The sequence below is a fragment of the Papaver somniferum genome, unplaced genomic scaffold (genome assembly GCF_003573695.1).
Source record: "Papaver somniferum cultivar HN1 unplaced genomic scaffold, ASM357369v1 unplaced-scaffold_154, whole genome shotgun sequence".
Taxonomy (NCBI): domain Eukaryota; kingdom Viridiplantae; phylum Streptophyta; class Magnoliopsida; order Ranunculales; family Papaveraceae; genus Papaver; species Papaver somniferum.
Genome location: NW_020624820.1, coordinates 8206624 through 8222878, shown reverse-complemented (window position 1 = coordinate 8222878; position 16255 = coordinate 8206624). Strand labels below are relative to the sequence as shown.

Here is a 16255-nt window from a genome sequence, read left to right as displayed (position 1 = left end):
TTATGGAGACACGAAATTACTCAACTAGATTAATTACAAGAGAACCCATAATTAATATAATTGGAATACACAACCAAACTAATCACAAAAGTAATCAATTTAATTGTCATTTGTTATACTCGATATAAGAAAACTTACGGAGCAATAACTGAATAACCAAACAAGATGATTAATTTAGTTCAATATGCTCGACATAACATATCTCACGGAACAACAACTAAGCTAAAAAAATCAACTTGGTTGTATAGTGCTCAATATAAGATACATTATGAAGCCTCACAGTAATACATAAAATATGGATCAGGGATGATCAATATTGCTGAATACACAAGGATTCATTCTATTTTCCATCACTATTTGCATAACGATATGTAATAGACATAATCCTTGAAAACAAAATATTTTAACCTATGTTTCATCAGATATTTGACAATATAGGCTTAACTTTTGTATTTGTCAAAAGTCCATTCATTCTTTTATCAATACGTGAATACCGATCATGAACGACTTTACTTTTGACAAAGTATGGGACAAACATAGTTCACGGACGTAAACCCCAATATCCCATAACAAATTTCAATATAAAAAATCTAAAGATTAATACTGCAAAATATCATCCTCCAAAAAGTTTTTAGAATTTAAACCAATAAACCAAAAAAAAGAACAAGAAGATGAAAAATATTAGCTATGTGTAGTCACAATCATTGTTATTCAAAGCACTAGTTATTCTTCCAAATAAACCAAAAAGAAGACATACTTAGGCAACAATATCTTTGAGAAATTATTTATCATTCCCGAACTCCTTGTCGTCAACAGCCATTGGAACATAAGGTTCGTGGAGATAGGAGTTAATATCAACAAACTGTCTTGGCTGATGATGTCGAATCAGGGCTTTCTGAATTTCCAAAGATCTTAAAACACAAGCCTTTATTTCACGAATCTCCTTTCTTACTTCCTTCAACTCATCAAGAACATTAGAAAACTTCTGAGAGTTAGAAGGAATAGCCCTTGGCTTTCTTGTATTCCTTCTCTTTCTTTTCAAGAACGGAGTTACCGGAGATTTCTCTTTTTCCTTGATTGAAGGCTTAACAATCATGTTGACATCTTTTCCATCCAAAGACATGATGCTCTGAGAACATTTATAAACAACTGGTTTTTGTGAGTGGAATTCACAATCTCATCAAGCAGTCTTAAGATATAAAGGATATCAGAGAGGAAAAAGGAATGTGGGGTTTGCAACCTTTAAGCAGGTTCGTGGAAGACAACTCTAAACCCTATAAAGAGTAGAATTGTCGATAATAATCCTTTATTTGATATACAGGAAAAATAAACCTAAGAAAAAAAACTTTTCCTAAAGCCCGAGCAGTACACAATCATATCTCTTTTGAACAGGCACATGAGACAAGATTTACCAAACAACACAATTAATTTCTGTTGTGGTGAACTACAATTTGTCCACCATTTTCCTCTTGAGAGGAATCCTCTGACTTCTGTCTATCAAAGCGATTTGACCATACCTTCTTTTCTATAGCCTCATTTTATCTTTGGAAACCAACCTCTTAGACGAAGATAAAATCTTACACACCTCAGCAGTCTTCTGAGCAAGTTTAAGCTTCCTTGCCAATCGATTTTCTCTTCGTTGAAGTTTGTTGGCGTGCCTCACTTGATGTTTGTACTTGTAACATCTTGATAGTTCATGACCTCTCTGAGAACAAAATGAGCACGCCAATTTTGGATAGCATTCAGGCATCAGTGGTGTGAAAGCAGCTAGACACATAGTATATCCTGAAACATTACAGACAGAGTTTCCAAAGGATGGGTCAATTGATTCTTCCAGCTTGATTTTATTTTGTTCTTCACCGAAACCATCAAGGTAGATATATGTATTGCTACAGTTATCAAAATCAATGTTTTCACATAGAAGACCAACAATTGATTTCCTATCTTCATCAGAATCATAGATCTCAGACATCTCATCAAGTGTTACAACAAGACCTTTGTTCCCAGTGTATTTTCTACGATTTGGGCACTCGTTTGCAAAATGACCAAAACCTTTACATTTAAAGCACTGTGGCATATCCTCGTCATCAGCCTCGTAAGCATCCCTGTTTTTAGGAGGAACGCGATTGTGAGGTTTATCTGATGACCTGGGTTTGTCTCTTGAAAACCGTCTACTTCTCTTCAATAGAAGATCCTTTAATGTCTTGTGATCAAGGAGACTGATTTGTCAAGATCTTCATCCGAAAACTCACCCTCCGGCTGATCATCCTCAGAGACATAAACACTTTTACTTTTATCAAGTAATTTAGTGTTATTTTGTGCTTTGAAGGCAACATCCTTTCCGATGTTGGATGTATGCTCATGATCAAAGATCTTTAACTTTCCAACCAAAGTATTTCTGGAAATATTATCAAGGTTATTTCCCTCAACGATGGCATGCTTCTTAGACTCGTATCTAGATGGCAAGGATCTGAGAATTTTCATCACAATGTCCTTTTCAAGTATAGTCTTACCCAATGCAAAAGATGCATTAACAATTTCAGACACTCTGTGATTAAACTCATCAAATGTATCTTCATCTTCCATACGAAGGTTCTCCCAATTAGAATTAAGGTTTTGAAGCCTAGCTTCCTTTTCACTAGAGTTACCTTCAAATACGGTTTCTAAGATATCCCAAGCATCTTTAGACCTAGTGCAATTTGACACATGGTGATGAAGATTTGGGGTAATGGCATGTATGATGGCATTCAAACCGTCGAAATTTTGCTTTGCAACAAGTATCTCGGCAGGACTATATTCACCAATATTCTTGGGAACGTTTACATCTCCAACTGCCGCAACGGGAGCATCATAGCCATTAACAACATATACCCATGATTAAAAATCACGCGCTAGAAGAAAAGCTCGCATAACAATTTTCCACCATAAGTAATTAGAGCCATCGAAGACTGGTGGTACATTAAAAGATATAGCACATCTGTCTATAGAGTCAGATCGCTACAAACACAGACTTGTAAGGTCTTAAACTTGTTTGCCTGCTCTGATACCAATTGAAAAAGCGGGGGGTCTAACAACACCGCCCAGTATTTCGCTTAGCAATCTGTATGGACAAACTCGAATATACTTTTAAAACAATCAACAAGACTCAATCAATTAAAAGTATATCAACGAGTTTATATCTCTCTTCTTGATTTGATTTACTCAAGCAAGAACTGCGAGTTCTAATCAAATACAAGGAATAACTTGGATGGCACCAAAGACCAATATCCAAGGTCAATCAATATCAATCAACAACCAAAGGTCGGATTTCCAATTGATTGATTCAAACTCACAACCTGTATTATTTCAATTATATAACCAAATATAATGCGGAAATAGAAAGGAAGGGGACCCTCATGAGTTCGAACTTGATGCAAACCCTAGATTGCTTCGCTGGCTATGTAAGTAGGTGAAAACCCTAAGCTAAATTCGTAATAGGAGTTCTCCCCTTGCGCGACCTTCACTCTAGAGGTTGTAGAAACTTCATTTGACGTCCGGTTTCAGTGGTTGACCCCAACTATTAAACGGAACAGACCTGCCTTTCATCAATTAGAGAAAAATTAGGATATAGAGATTATTTTTCCGGTGATAAGTCCGCATGAATTTGAACTCAGAAATATAGGGTTTTCATTAGCAATACATTCCAATGTTTTAACGACATCTCTTGGATCGTATTTTGAAACATCATTCCCTTTTAACACGTGGTAGAAGAGAAGCAGACAGATATTTTTCGTGAAGGGCGTTTTGTCGAATTCTCTACCCATTTGTCCCAGTTTTTCGAGTTATGTGGCTAAATTATGAGCTGCATCTGAGTATAGTGGAAACCATAGACTCTTCTTCAAACCGATTGCAAACCCTAGTTTGTCTCTTGCATGCATTTATTGTTAAGGGATGATTTGAATGCTTCTTCTACTTAATATAGTTTTGGTGCGCGCATAAAACCCTAAAACATCTTGTAGGGATGAAACTATCAAGATTTGAATCATCATATCTTCAGTCAGGATCCGAGACATAGTTGCAATTGCTGAATACAAAGAATATGCTGATGGAGGAGAATTCGACGAGACTGAAGAGAGATACAAGATTTATCGAGTCACAAATAATTCCCTTTCACGATTTTGAAGGCCGATCTCTAGTATCCTAGTCCATAAACAACATGTTGTGATGTGGGTTTGAGGAGTTGAATGGTCTTGATGTGTCCCAATATTTAGAGACTCATGCATTGATTGTTTATAAATCTCTTATATGAAAATTGGATGTTTGGGTCACCTCTTGTTAATCACACAAATGTATGATGAACGATTCTTTGTCAGTCCCAAGTTTCTTGCATGAATAGGGAATCTCATTTACTGGAGATGTTTGATCGTCCGGGAAAGACCTCTGTATTGCTCAAGATTGAGTCTTCAGGGATGAGACAAAGTCATTGTTTAGTCTCTTCTAGATGTCTTGACAGGTACTCATGCGAACATCCGTTGCAAATTTTCTGCTAAGATGTTCTAGGAGATGGTCAACCGTACTTGAGAATAGTAGACACCTTCTGGGAATGGGGGAGATGTATCTTGTCCTTCAGTCATCACGTCATACTATGACACATGGGGCAGCTTGTTGAGCAGGTTTTTCGATCGAAGAGGTTTTCGCTGAGGGGACCACTAGTTGGTGTCTGGATGAGTAGTGTGTGGCTTGGAGCAACGGTCTCGGATCCTTCCCTTGTTTGCTTCAGTAACAGTAGTTGGTTGCGGCTATATGTCGAGTAAATTTTTATCTGAATTGTTGGCCTCACGTGTATCGCTTCGGATTTCGTTTCCCTTGATAGATTCGGTTGCAAAGATATTCTCCTTCGTATCGTAAAATGAAGTTGGATGGTCGTTGGTGCAGTTGAGCTAGAGGCTCGCTGAGACTTGGTTATGATTGCTAGGGCTAGTTCCTCCTATTTCTGAAGGGACGGGTGTTGAGATAGCATATGAACCGGCGGCTTTGAATCTTCGGATAAGTATGAGCTTTGGCCAAGCAATGTCTTGGAAGCTAGTCCCATCTTATACTTTGTCGCGTTCTGGTCATGATCCTCTGAAACAGGAAAACGACAAGATGCATCTCGGCTGGCGATTTATGACCTTATGTGGCTCTGCAACGCTTTTGTCTAGGTCACAAATTTTTTGGAAGTCAAAGTTGCTCTCTCAAAAATATCGAGCCGCTTCTTCAAAAATACTATAACACTTTACAAGGTTGGAAGTCAAAGTTGCTCTCTCAAGCGGGAAGAACAGTCTTGATACAATCAATTCTTCAAGCGTACCTGACATATCAGATGCAGATGCTATCTCTTCCTAAAGAAACCTTGGATAGATTAGATAAAATCCAGAGAGATTTTTGGTGGAAGAAAGATAGATCAAAAGGTAAAGGTGGTTATATAAAGGCGTGGAAAGGCATGTGCAAGCCAAAAGCACAAGGGGGTTTGGGAATAAAAAATCCTCATAATTTCAATATAGCATTTTTAACTAAATTAGCTAGCAGACTAATAATGGAAAAAGAACAACTATGGGTTAAACTCCTAGAAGCGAAATACTTCCATAATTCAAACCCTTTCGAGCCTACAAGAAACTATGAGCTATCATGGATTTGGACAAGCATTCAGAAAGGTCTAAATATCATTAAAGGAAATTATATTTGGAAAGTAAATAAATGGAGCTACTGCAAAGATTTGGGAGGACAATTGGATCCCCAACTCGGTCAGATTAAATATACCAAGGGACAAAGATGATAATTTGCTGCAAACAGTTCAAGAATTAATAAATAATGAAGGATATTGGGACACGGAAAAGCTTGATGATTTATTCTCTGAGGCCATAAAAGAAAAATTCTAGCTATTACACCAAGTAAAGAAGATTCTGACAGGATAAGATGGGCTCACCACCAGTCTGGAGATTTCTCCGCAAAAAAATATTTATAACTTTCTCATTACTCGTAATCCTGATAATGAGAATGATATTGATTCCCGTGGAAAAAATCTGGAAGTTACAGACTCTGCCTCGGATCAGGTTGTTTATATGGAAATTAATTCAGAAAGCTTTGCCAACCTCGAGTAGGCTAGTGGCTCATACCCCAGAGGTTTCCCCTGAGTGTCAAATGTGCAATAACCTAGCGATGGAAACGGGAAATCATATGTATAGAACTTGCCCTTTTGCCAGAGCAGTTTGGTTTGGTTGTTCTTTGGAAATAGTCAATTCGAGAATTAAAACATATGTGATTAGAAAATGGGTTGAACTTTGGATCGATGATCAAAACTTCTCTCCGTTCAGAGAACAAATTGCAATCATCACTTGGTTCATATGGAAATATAGATGTGAGGTCGTTTTCAGGAAAATGGCTCCGGATCCCTTCCATTTAATTCAGCAGATAAAAACCTTCATCAAGTCTTCAATTATCAAAGAAGAAACCAAATATCAAGGCATCCGAAAAACGAAGATTATCAAGAAAGAGTGGAACAACTTAAGGTCGGATTGGATAATATTCATTCATGCGTCCTTTAAAAAAGAAAATCTATCCATGGGATATGCCTTCATTCTATACTCGGCAGACCAAGAAGCTTTCCTTCATATTTCAGCAGGCTCCGAGTGGGTGTCCTCGGTGTTACATGCGGAAGCTAAAGTCCTAGTAAATGCTTTAAAGTGGCTAAAAATAATATTCTTTCTAGCGTCTGTATAGTCACAGACTGTAAACTCCTTTGGGAATCTATATCCAAACAGGATACATGAGCTTCATGGGTTGCGGAGAATACTATTAAAGAAGCAATTCACTTGTTGGAGAACCTTCCTCAAGCTCAGGTTAAATTTATAAATAGGGATTACAATGTTGCTGCGGACTCCGTTGCAAAAGAAGCAAGGATCAGAAGACTTCACCACATGTCAACACACTTGTGCCAACGTGTACGAAAAGAGAGTATTAATTCTAATATTTTTGATGAAAATGAAATTGTAGATCTTCTGTATTACATTGTTTAAGTTAATATATTAACCTTTCCCATAAAATAAATAAAAATAAACCTATGTTACATAGGTACAAGAACTACTGTATATATTATTTGGGCTTTAACATAAATGCCAAATAAGTGATTATGGGCTCTGATTAAGTTTTTGTTGACAGATTTTGGCCCTAGTTTAGCTGTAGGAAAACAATGAGCCAACTCAAGAGTCAGGAGGACAACGTAAAACATTTCGTTTTTGGTCATGGAAGAGCCATATTTACTTGAAAAGAAATAAGTGCTGCTGGAACTTGGAAGAGCCATTGTATGTAGCAGTGTTTCTATGCATTTAGTATTAATGAATCAATGATCATGCAAAATGCCACAATACTTGTCAAATAATTGTAACAAAAATCCCATATAATTTTATGATTTCTTGAGCTAAAAGTAAGAGAAACGACATTTTAGCGACATAACGATGTAATAAGCTACATCATGCATGTTTGGAATGGGATTTTAAAATCCCAAATGACCAAGTAAAAATAAAATTTTAATAACGCAAAGACGTGAAGAAACTGACAAGGTACATTTCGACAAGCATGATACCTGCCTCAGATCAATATCAAGAGCAAAAAAGAGGATATACCATATTGGGCTTGTCACGCGTGATACTACTTGATGAAGTATGCTGACAGACGGTCCCGAATGTAGGACTTCATACACCCTTCACATCCCCATTTTGGCGCGTATGAGGTACGGTGGGTACATGCACGTGAGTCCATGAGTCCATGTCCTCTGTCATAGTTTGTTTTCTCTACACTAGCTTTGTCATTTCAGGAATCCGGACAATACGAGTATCTTCAACAAGGCCTTCACAGTTCACAGTAATTAAAAGAAGGTTATTATTGGGGCGTCACATTTTATTAGAGGGGCGTCATCTAATAGGACAAAAATGGGTCGTCCATAAATAATATCAAAAATCCCTTATCTCAAATAATTTTATAATGACTAAACAACCCTTATTTAGTTAATTTTAATTTAATTTAATTAGATGAAAATTAAATTAATGAATTTTGTTGTATACTTGGTGAATTCTGGGACAAAGTTTTTGTGGGAAGAAATATTGGCCGTAAAATAAACTTCTACGGCTGGAAATAATCCAGATCTAGACGTAAAATCATTTCTACGGTTGGAAATATTCCAAACCTGGACGTAAAAGCACTTATACGATTGGAATTAAAAGAAAACTGGACATAAAATCTGATTCTACGGTTGGAATTAAAAGGAACCTGGACGTAAAATGAGCTTTTACGGTTGGAACTAATTCAAACCTGGACGTAAAACTATATACAAATAAAATTCTACGGTTGGAATTAATCCAAACCTGGACGTAAAATCACTTCTACGGTTGGAATTAAAAGAAAACTGGACGTAAAATCGGATTCTACGGTTGGAATTAAAAGAAACCTGGACGTAAAATGAACTTCTACGGTTGGAACTAATCCAAACCTGGACGTAAAATTACATGCAAATAAAATTCTACGGTTGGAATTAATCCAAACCTGGACGTAAAATCACTTCAACTGACTCATCTCGATATTACTCATCTGAATGAGATTCGTTATATCTGAACATGAAATATTGCGTCTGATTTCCGAAAACGATTTAAATACCTATCTGATTCAAATATACAAGTCGAATTAGACCTCAAATCAAAAGCCAGAAAAATGAAAAAACAAACAATCCGATCTGAGTCAGAAGTAAGCTGGGGAATATTCTTAATAAGATCTTTGTGAAGTACAGTATTATTGGGTTCGTAGTGCGGGCCATCTACACACGGTAGAAAGGACTGGAACCACTTTGTCAGAAAAATAATAGTTGACTGACTGTGACTTCTGTAAAAGACGAAGCTTTCCAATTTCACTGATCTCAAGAAGGACGTTTTGTCTTGTCTTTTAACCATTCATTTCCTTTTCATCACCTCCCCCATATAGATACTCTGCTTTCATTCACTTCCTGTAGAATTGGATTGTTTAGCTAAAACCCTTGTGGATTGAAGTTCTCTTATTCGACTATTTGGCTCAACCATGGGTTCCTCCGCAAGTGAAACAACACCTCTTTTGAGTCAAAAGGTGAGGTTTTTATAACCCTTTTCCGCCATTACACGCTCTAATTTGCGGTTCTTTTGTTAATTTGCAAATTGCATGTTTAAACCTTGTGTTTGAATCATTTTCATCTACTTTATATAGGTAGAGAAGAAGAACAGTGATGAGCAGCAGTCTTCAGATAATCCTCGGACTGATCTTGAGCATGGTGATGCTGTCCAGGTGTTTCTAAATTACTTCTCTTTTTTTGAACTTATGACGTTTTCTTTCTGCATTGATGGAAGCTGTTTGGTGTAAATGTTATTATGGCTTATTTTGGAAATTCAGGCTGGAAATGTTCGATTTAGTAGAGTGGTTCTGCTGGTAAGTACCTGGCTTATCCGCGCTTGTTTCATTAGAATTATAGCCAGTTTGCTGCTGTATGATGTGTTGTTGAGCATTTGGTTGTTAATTGTAGGCAAAGCCCGATGCGGGGAAACTGGTCCTTGCTACTATTTTTTTGTTGATAGCTTCTACAAGCAATATTTTGATTGTAGGTATCTCTAATTTTAGGAATCATGTTTTATGCTCTATAACACCTACTCTTGTTTCTAAAATTTAATGTGATTTTAATGTTGTTTGGCAGCCAAAATTTGGTGGAAGGATAATAGATATTGTATCTGGAGACATCAGTACTCCTGAAAAGCATCGGAAGCTAGGGAGGCTGTCAAGGATACAATCTTAAGTATTGTGTTCATTGTTTTAATAGGGTGAGTTTGAAGAAATCTTATCGATGCTGTTGTATAGTTGTACATGAATTCTTGATACTCTCAGTTTTGGCGATCCAAGTTTACCTGTTGGCTTCTGTTTAGTTCGACTTGTACAGCACTTCGAGCATGGTTGTTCTCTTCTGCTAGCGAAAGGGTTGTAGCTCGTCTCAGAAAGAATCTATTCAGTCACCTAGTTAGCCAAGTAAGTGCTTCGAAGCCTTATTAGTTACCTCTTAAATCTGCACATAGTGTATAATTTTTAGATTCTTAGATTAAGCTATTGCCTAGTTTTTAGATTTTCTCTTCTTTTTTTTGGATGGATTTTTAGGAAATAGCTTTCTATGATGTTACAAGAACTGGAGAGCTCCTAAGTAGGTTATCTGAGGATACCCAGATCATAAAAAATGCTGCAACTACCAATCTCTCCGAGGCCCTTCGAAATGTCTCCACTGCATGTATTGGTCTTGGCTTCATGTTTACAACATCTTGGAAGCTAACATGTAAGTTGTCAGTTCCAAGAAGAAGTGTAAAAGAACCTAATCAAAAATACCGATTTACTCATTGTGTGTCGTTCTTGTATAGTGTTGGCTCTGGTTGTTGTGCCGGTTATTTCAGTAGCTGTTCGCCAGTTTGGGCGTTACCTTCGTGAGCTTTCCCATAAGACTCAAGCTGCAGCTGCAGTAGCTGCATCAATTGCTGAGGTCCCTTAACCCACTCTCTGACATTTATTATATTCATAATGTTGTATTCCAATAACCAGGTATTTAATCTTTCTTATACTTACATTACTAAGAAAAATTGAAGTTTTTATTTCTAGGAATCTTTTGGTGCTATACGCACAGTTAGATCTTTTGCTCAAGAGGACTATGAGATCTCATGTTACTCCAAGAAGGTGGACGAGACCTTGCAACTTGGACTAAGCCAAGCTGTAAGTTGCTACCTTTTGGTTTTGTGACCTTTTCTATTTTTGCTGCTTAGCTTTCTTTGGTGTTTTGGTACAGAAAGTGGTTGGTCTCTTCTCTGGAGGACTTAATGCAGCATCCACATTATCAATTGCTGTGGTTGTAATTTATGGTGCTAATTTAGCAATTAATGGGGCCATGACAACTGGCGCTCTCACATCTTTCATTCTCTATAGTCTTACTGGTACGTATATTCTCTCTATGAAATTCATTCTAAAGCTAGCATGGATCGCATTGGTAGGCTGGTTTTTTAACCTCTAAAACTGAAACTTGATTCAACCCTCTCCAACCTTTTCAAACCACAGTTGGAAGTGCTGTATCTGGTCTGTCTGGGTTATATTCAGCAGCAATGAAGGCTACAGGAGCAAGTAGAAGGGTCTTTCAACTTCTAGATCGTGTCTCATCCATGGCAAAATCGGGAGAAAAATGTCCTTTTGGGTTGGTTTAATGGTCTTCACATTTACATTTTGGTTGATACCTTAACTATTCTCAGTCTAGCAACATCTCTCCAAGTAATAAGTGTTGAAAGTGGCTTCATAGTCTAATTTGGACAAGACTTGGTAATTTTATTATTGAAACTGATATGAAAATTTTATGCTGGATAGAGATCAAGATGGAGAGGTGGAGATAAACGATGTCTGGTTTGCTTATCCATCTCGGCCTACTCATATGGTCCTAAAGGTAGTATTACATATTTTATTGCTTTAGTAGCTCTTATTGACAACGGTTTGCACTCTTGAAGGTCATAGTACCGTAAGATACAGTTACAACATACATGAGAACTCATGGTTTGCTTTAATATTGACATATGCTAAGTGGAAAGAAGAGTTTGTTCAATAAGTAAATTGCGAATGAAAATCACCTTGTGATTTAATCTAACAAACACTATGTACTACATGGAATCACATTAAAGCTAACTCCTGGTTCAAAAGTTGCCCTAGTTGGTCCAAGTGGTGGTGGAAAAGTAAAACATCTTTCCCTTTGTGCAGTATCCAACTATCATGACTTCAATTACCTTATGGAATGGAAATTAATTCTGCGTTAGCAGTGCTCAGCATTATTTGTTTGTTCACTGCAGACCACAATAGCGAACTTAATTGAGAGGTTTTATGACCCTCTTAAGGGAAAGATTCTGGTAAATGGGGTCCCCTTGGTGGATGTTTCACATAAACATCTCCACAGAAAGGTAAGCTTCTTTCTTCTTTTTTTTTTTCATTTTTCAATAAGAAATTCATAAAAGTTGGTTGATTCTGCATCCATCATCTACTGCATCTTTATTCTTTTCTGTTTGCTCTAAATGTGCAGATTAGCATAGTGAGTCAGGAGCCAGTTCTTTTCAATTGCTCGGTCGAGGAAAACATTGCATATGGATTAGATGGCAAAGCTAGCAGTGCCGATGTAGAAAATGCAGCTGTAAGCATTTCAATCACCATTTTCTCCCCAATCATAAGTCACCAACAGCTTATTCTCTAATTATTCATTCTCGCTGGCTGACAACTGTAGAAAATGGCCAATGCTCATGAATTCATATCGAAATTTCCTGAGAAGTATCAAACCTTTGTCGGAGAACGTGGGTTGAGGTTATCTGGTGGACAAAAACAAAGGATTGCAATTGCGAGGGCACTTTTGATGAACCCCAGCATTCTCCTCTTGGATGAAGCTACAAGTGCTCTTGATGCTGAGAGTGAATACTTAGTTCAAGTAAGTTTAGATAGTGTTATATCATAAATTCCTCCGAGACTGATCAGTGAAGTGATCCGTATTTTCTTTCAAGTTTAAGACTTCATGCATAACCGTTTTTATTTGTGATGTTCAACAGGATGCTATGGAGTCCTTAATGAAAGGCAGAACCGTCTTGGTCATAGCTCATAGGCTCTCAACTGTTAAAAGCGCCGACACAGTTGCAGTCATATCGGGCGGTCAGATAGTTGAAAGTGGCACCCATGAGGAGCTTCTTGACAAAGATGGAATCTATACTGCATTGGTTAGGAGGCAACTTCAGGGATCTAAAACAGAACTCTGATCCAAAAGATAGCACCTATTACTCGTGACGAGGGGCAGTTGTATTCCACCATGAAAGATTCTGTTTCATTTTCATTTTCAGATGTCTCTATTTTATTTTCAGATGTCACTTGGGTTTGTGACGGGTAAACGGCTTGTAAAAACAATGTTTCATCTCCAGCCAATAGAAAACACGAGGCTTTGTGAAGAAGATGAGTTGTTATAAACAATATATCCTTCACCATCAATCAAAATAATAAACGAGAGGCATAATAGACTTCTGTAAAACAAAGATATGGACAAGCATTATTAAGGGGTTTCTGTTGGCCATAAAGCAATACCAAGGCCAAGAGAAAAACCATCTACTATGGCAACCCAACTTTTGGTGAGGGCAAATCATTTTCTGTCAATAGGGAAATCTTGTTTCTGAAACGGATCGAAAGTATCACTTTTACCGCTTCATTCCTAGACTAGTATAATAACCCGACTTTATATAATTTATTTTGTTGCGGAAGCTGGTTATACTAGTCTAGGTATGAAGCAAGATTTGTTCTTAAAAGTGTTATGAAAATTATTTGAAGTGGATGAAGAAATAAAATGACATCAACATCCAACAACTAGTGTTATGGGGCATTTTCCACATATCAAGTTAGTAGCAGTGATGATGAACGTTTGAGCAAAAGTACAACTGTTGATAGTAACGATGACTACACTCGTTTGGGATCGACAAAAACATACTATTCTCTAAAGCGATTTTGCCACACAACATGCATGATTTTTGGAGAACGATACTTACGCCAACCTACTCCTGAAGATACGAAGAGGTTGTTAGCAAAGAATGTCGAACGAGGATTTCCTGGAATGATATATAATATTGATAGCACGTAGTGGCCGTGGAGGAATTGTACGATAACTTGGAAGGATCGTATAAGGGTAAAGACAAATTCAGTTGTCTGGTGTTAAAGGCGGTGACATCAAATAATTTATGGTTTCGACATGTTTTTCGTTGGATTACTGGGTCAAATAACGACTTAATGTGTAGGTATACTCTCAAAATGAAACCGCTATACAAATGCCTACAGTAACCTTGCGTAATTGAGACCGAATAAACTACCCCTAGTTACTCAGTTTTCTCAATATCATTGCGTCTACAACCAATCTGTCCAACACACATGAATCCTCTAACATCGTCCATTGTCAAGAGTTGTTTCACCGTTGTGAAGATTTTTGCAACCCAATTCCTTTAAGACATCTTTCAAACAACAAAGAATCAAATTGTTTAATAATTACTTATTACCAATCACAAATCATAGATTTGAATGATTAATTTCAAAATCAAGGTTCTTCCGTTTAGATCTAAGTTACCAATATTGACAAGATAATCAAAGATCCTAAACTCCTTGATAAGATCAATCAAATTTAACGATAAAAAAGTAATCCACTGGATTACAAGGTTTATGTTTGCAGAGGAAACAATTTATCGATCCACAAGCTTTACGTTTATCAAAGATAAACTACTTGTTTTTTTTTTCTTCAGAAAATCAAGTCAAGCAGATAATGACACAAAAATCAAAATATTAAAGTTTTCAAATCTTCAAAGTCTTCAATCTTCTCAATCTTCAAAAGTAACAACCTGCATTTGATTCAATTATGTGATTTGCCGTACATGATAAAGTCTGTTAATGTTAGCAAATCAATAGTTCTGTTTACAGATTTTAAATCACTAAAATCTGTATAGTCAAATCCTCATAGACTTGAGTGGCCTTAAATCAGAAGAGAATGACCACTGAATAAAACTTACATAAAAGATAACTATGTGTTAGTTCAAAAACAAGTTAAAAGACGAAAACTAAGTACCAATCTTAGGTTTTCACCAACTGTACTATTTGTAAAATTAGGCTTCTTGATATTGACAATAACCTCACACTTGCCGCATATGTGTTCAGGGAAGAGTTTATAAAAATACAAAGCTCCACTATTTATATTGTTTCAAAAGATATTCAATTACTTCTCTTTCCGAATTAAGCTTATATCTTGACATAATTTGTTATGTTAACTTGAAAAATTATTTTGTAATAAATACGAAAATATTTTTACCAAAATGTATAATCAATAATTTATTCCAATACTAATACTTGAGATATCCTACTAGTATGACAACCAATATTAGCTAGTTGCAAATCCATGTATTTTTATAAATTAGTCAACTAGTTATGTACAATCTTCTGGGAAATGAAAGCACATCAAACTTCGATTCTAAGTAAGTAAAGAAAATGTATCTCAATCATTCTACCTTGGGTATCAAAGGAATGAATATAAATAATAAAAAATTAGAGTTAAATACTTTATTTAATATTTTCTGACATAAAATCGTTCCTATTTTAACTTGTGCATCTGTTATCCAAAAAAGAAACAGACAATTCGAAAAATACAAAACAAGTCAGAATCAATTTAGAACAAGTTATGGGAACAGTCTTAAATTGGGATCGCTCGTGACTTTGGATCGGTCTTGAAATAAGATTGGTCTTGACATCTGTCATGAAATATTTAAGCATTTGAATTCTAAACTTAACTCGAGTTTAAACTAGCGTCAACACGTGTTTCAGAAATTGCTTTCTAAAATTTATTCAGAATATGGATTCAAGCCGAAAGCTCAATACTAATTAACAAGTATGAAACTAGTATTACTCCGAAATCACGAAAGTATTGAAAACTATACTACATAGTAACTCAATACAATAACTTATTGAAACAAAAAATGTGTAACCTTCTTCTTGATGTTTTGATCATAAATAATGATCAAGTCATCTATATACTAAACGTGTAAACGAATTTCGCATGACCTGTGGTCAATAAATACAACTTTAAGAACTTGATAGAAATGGAACAAGTCGAGTCAATAGTCATTAACCTTAACCTGAAGGATAATGGCTTAGCTTTCTCTTCACTATGTCTTTAAATTTACAATGAATAATTAAAGATTGTCTCAACATTTCTAAGTCCTATGTCTAACCTATACGAAGTTGATTTTATTAAGCAATTCAAGCAGTGAGTTTTGGAACTAAAGTTGACAACCAAATTGACTTACCAATTCTTGGTGGATTCAACTAAGCAGTGCTCTAGCACTAGGTTTCATAGTGAAGATTTTAAGGTGAGTTGTTTTGTTGTTGTTGATTTCCCAAATTCTCGAAATAGAGTTCATCAATGAAATTAGGACTTCAGTTGTGTTCTTTAATTGCTTACGCAACCAGTTTTCTTATTTTGATTGTATAACTTACACAACCAACCACGTGTTGACGTTGAAATCATTTACCTGTAGGATTTTTGGCACAAAGAGGAGCGAGAGAGATTACATTGCTAATAACTCTACATAATATTTTATAGATAAAAATCGGTCCTAAATAGGCTTTTACCAACAAAAACTCTTAAACAATATTTTTTACC

The 16255-nt window shown here is 36.2% G+C and overlaps 1 pseudogene; it reads left to right on the top strand.

The window, feature by feature from the left end:
* Positions 1-8937: 8937 nt before the first annotated feature.
* Positions 8938-13059, top strand: LOC113336951 (annotated as a pseudogene).
* The last annotated feature ends 3196 nt before the right edge of the window (positions 13060-16255 follow it).